We start from the raw sequence: 4,596 nt of genomic DNA, 5'->3' as shown, positions 1-4,596 counted from the left end.
GGTAGGGCTAAAAGAGGTCACAGCCATGGAAGTTGGACGGGATCTTGCTGTATGCATGTGAGAGCAGAATAATTTGACCTGCTCTAATATACGGCTGTGGTTCAGGAGATAGAGTGGGTTGCCTGTTAACTGAAAGATCAGCGGTTTAATCCCTGGCTCCTCCAGGCTACATGTTGAAGTGTCCTGGGCAAGATATTGAACCCCGAATTGCCCCTGGTGGCTGTTCCACCAGTGTGTGAATGTTAGTTTCTGTTTGAGCACTTACGCTCAGTGTGTGAATGTGATGTAGTGTAAAGCGCTTTGAGTGGTCACAAAGACTAGAAAGATGATATACAAATACAGAGGATTTACATTTATACTGTATATTTTGTCTGACCAATGACATTCAGTCTTTGTCCACTAATTCGTTGTAGTTGCACTGTGTGAATAAAGTCAAGCTGAGTCTCTTACCAACTATGAATATAAGCACTCCTCCCAGGATGGTGCGTTTGTTCTTGGAGCTCTGGGGTTCATTACCAAGGCTGATGCAGGGCATGGACATGAGGATCATTCCTACAGCTGGGAGCCCCAGTATTGAACCTACGATCATCAGGGCACGAGTAGTCTGGATGTAGGCTATAGAAACACATATGAAAGATATGAAATTACTGCTAAAAAATAAAAGCATAAAAGAAAACTCTCCAGAGTTAAACATTTTTTCATGAAATGGGAGACTAAATTAAAGTGGTGGAAATAACATGTTGTAAAAAAAAAGGCATAATATCCGATGACAGAATAAACCTAACTGTATCTACATACAACCACAGTGCTGTTGCAGGGATTTACAGTATCCACCTGGCAGGTCCAGGATCTGCGTTAGGGAGACACAGTGGTAGAGTCCTGTGGAGATGACACAGTCTGCTCAGGGTCCCCTGGCTCCCAGCTCATCCATCTTCTTGCAGGTGTTCAAACCATATTTACACGTAGTCACCCACTCATTTGTGGATGTCGCGACCACAATGCCCAGCCAGCCGATGAAGCTGACGAGAAAGCCGCTCAGTTGAAGACACGAGTTCGCCATGGTGCAAAATTGCGTAAAGTTTGGAGTGCGTGCAGTCTTTCACTTCAGTGATGAATCCCAAATCCCAATCCCATCTTTTTATATTCAAGGAAAAAGGTAATCATCACCCTCCTATCTATAAGTTAGAGTACAGATACTGTAGGAGTATTTTCAGAGACTTTTTTCCTATCCAATTTTACTATGGGAGTCAATGGAAAAATTGGACACTTTTACTCTCACTTCTAGTGACAGGAGGACCAAGGCACACAATTTTGGTGATATTCACAATTATTCTCTAAGACTTTCTGAAGATGGATAATAAATTAAACGTTCTTAGACCATCATAACTTAAACTCATAATACAGGTCTATTTTACTCAAGCATTACCAACAAGCTGCCACAAGCAATCATTTTATTTATCTATTTAAGCTCATCGTTAGCTGTCATGTAAAATGTTTGTTATAGCAAGGGGCTAAAACTTAGTAGTACCTTAAATCCAATAAATCACTAACTAAATGTAAATATATCCAGTAATTTTAGTGGGCCGTACTACAATAATGTGTGTGTGAGAGCGTTTCAGTTGTGTGTGTGTGTGAGAGCGTTTCAGTTGTGTGTGAGAGAGTTTCAGTTGTGTGTGTGACAGCATTTCAGTTGTGTGTGTAAAAGCATTTTGCTTGTATGTGTGTGAGTTTCAGTATAGTATGTGAATGAGTTTGGTTTCATATGTGTATGTGAGAGGAAAAGTACATGTTTATGCATGGTAATTCTGAATAATGTCCCTAGGGGTACCTCATAGAATTGGGTTACAATTATTATAAATGAAAGACTCACCTTCCTGCGGAGGCTGCAGTTTCAGGACCGCAATCCTAGGACCGGAACTGCAATTCCAGGACCCTTTTTTACTTTGATACTGCCAGCTAGCTGACTGGCTAGCTAGCTATGTTACTCTTAACATCCTCCCGAAGCCAATTACCCTTACCACAACCACCACCGAGTGTGTGCCTAAACCTAAGTTGTTGATCATATGCATGTTGATCGGTTAACCCTACAGCTGCACACGTCGGCCGTTAGCAGACAGGGTTAACCTCCTTCGTGTTGCTGTGCATTACCACCACCACTCAACTAGATGGTGCTGTCGCAAAAGAACTAGGGTCCTAGAACTGTGGTCCCAGGATTGCGAGGGTCCTGAAACTGCAGTCTCCGGTACTGCAGCTTCATACTATGGCGACCTATCCAGGGTGTAGCGTGCCTTTCGCCCGATGTCAGCTGGGATTGGCTCCAGCCCCCCGCGACCCTGTACGCAGGATAAGCGGTTGACGATGGATGGAAAGACTCACCTTGCTTCTCTTGCTCTAAAACGAAAAGACCCGCTATTCCGCTGCCAAGTCTCATCCAGATCTTGCTGTAAAAAACGTTTTTATCCGCTGCTTATCTGCTCACCATTGTCAGTCGGCTTAATTTGTGTTCCTCTTCTTCTGTCAATGGGGAATTGCAATTGGGTGGAGCGCCTCATGAATGTGTTACAAAAAATCCATCATAGTTATTAGTCGTGTATATCAGATCAAGAGAAAATATTCAGGACTATTTGCACTGCGCATTAATACTGTCGCTACACCGGGGTCATTGTCACTTTCTAAGATATCCGGTTACCATATTCCAACTCAGTTAGAAGTTAAGCTGACACATTGAAATTTACATTTCACTGAACTGGCTTACAAACCTGAGTTGAAATAGTGATAACTCATTAAATTAAGTTGAAATTTCATTACTTATTATGGTAAGTGGAGGTAAATTATAGAAAGAAGTTACTATAACTTATTGATCCAATCCTTTTTTACAGTGCATGGACACACCCATGGATTATAAACCAGCGATGTTGCTGACTTCTGCCTGTAACCTTTAATGTTTTGCATGGAGTTTCATACTAACTCACTGAATTAAAATAAAATAGCTTGCTACCTACAGCTGATAAATTCTTCTAGCAACAATTTATATTGTAGTAAAAATAAAAAGCCTGCTCTTGCAGACTTGTCATGCAAGCATGGAAAGTTTGATAGGTGTAGCAACAGTAACACAGACGTGTAAGGAGTAGCTAATGGTCAACTTTGTTTGGCTAACATGGTTGAAGAAATTTGGTGGAGATGTTCATCATCCCCACGGAATGACTAAATAATTTTTGTGATTCCCTATTTCATAAAGCACCACTAACTTTCCACTTCTCAATGCATCATTTCACAACAGATTACTTTGGACTTTGTAAGCTTTAGCTATACTTGAGATTAGTGAACACTTCATGCTAACCTGCATACATAATGTGAGCATGTTACCATACCAACACCCTCAAAGTTTCTTACTAACATTTCACTAAAAAATGTAGGGGGTTATGTTTATATATATTTAGGTATTCATGTGTAACTCCTGATCTGTCAGTAATTTGGCTTGCTGTATGATCCAACTTGACATCCATTTCCAGGGACCTATTATCTAAATCTAATATTTAACAATTACAGTTAATTACTTTGAGGCTTTCATTTGCCCTGCATGGTTTAATCTCATTGAGTTGCTGTAATCATCCCATTTCCGTTGTTTGCTACGCCTTTCATTCCAGATCTTGGAAAAGACATTTGTTTTTTATTTCACATGCAGAGGGTTTCTATGAATTATGACAGTTATTTAATAAGTAATTATTTAATTTAAATAGAGTTTCTTCAGATCCCCTACCTCACATTCTTGTTTGTCATGATGCTTATTCTCTCTGGATTTTAAGAGTCCCATAAGATTGACAAGAGGAAAGAAGGAAACATGGGCAGGGTTGCAAGTTGCTAGAACCACTGTTTCTTGCCTCCACCTAACATTAGAATTCCACAAATTAAAAAATAATTAAGCATTTGATGAATCACTTCAGAGTTGTTGTTTTTTTCTTTTTTACACCAGGCACTCGGAAGAAGTGTGTAACCATGAACCGCAATGTGGAAATTGGAGCATTAAACACGTAATTTCTTGCATTCTGGAGACATTTTCTGCTCCAGTTTACGGTGGAAACGTATTTATTTATGTAAAGGGAAGCAAGGAGATCAACTGGTATAGGGACAATTCATAAATATTCAAATAGAACAGATTTTAATGTTTTGTTAGCTAAAGTTGCTTGGTGCTTTTTTTCAGAACATTTCTTTAAAAAAAATTGATGGCGACAATCAGGGCTGGACTGGGACAGAAAATCTGCCCTGGCATTTTTGGCCTAAGCGGCCCACCGACATCGGTCGGACACCACTCACCAATATACCATTGTTCCATTTAGGGGGTCAGATTAGGGGTGTAATGAAACACTGAGACGTGACATTGCACAAGATTGCTGTCCATGACTACAAATTTTTTAATTTTAATACACCTACTATTTAGAAAAAATATTTAAAGCTGAAATATTGAATAGGAGGGTCTGGGGGGTGAGTCCTCCCCCAGAAGATTTTGAGCATTAAACACTTAATTTCCTGCATTCTGGAGACATTTTCTGCACCAATTTGTGGTGGAAATGTCTTCATTTTTATAAAGGGAAGCAC

At 40.0% G+C, this 4,596-nt stretch overlaps 1 pseudogene; it reads right to left on the bottom strand.

The window, feature by feature from the left end:
- Positions 1-385: 385 nt before the first annotated feature.
- On the bottom strand, positions 386-1,069 carry LOC119910823 (annotated as a pseudogene).
- Positions 1,070-4,596: the final 3,527 nt, after the last annotated feature.

The sequence above is a fragment of the Micropterus salmoides genome, unplaced genomic scaffold (genome assembly GCF_014851395.1).
Source record: "Micropterus salmoides isolate LMB-PRFRI ecotype aquatic unplaced genomic scaffold, ASM1485139v1 Ms_hic_scaffold_19, whole genome shotgun sequence".
In the NCBI taxonomy this organism is placed as follows: domain Eukaryota; kingdom Metazoa; phylum Chordata; class Actinopteri; order Centrarchiformes; family Centrarchidae; genus Micropterus; species Micropterus salmoides.
This window is presented reverse-complemented; position numbering and strand designations above follow the sequence as displayed.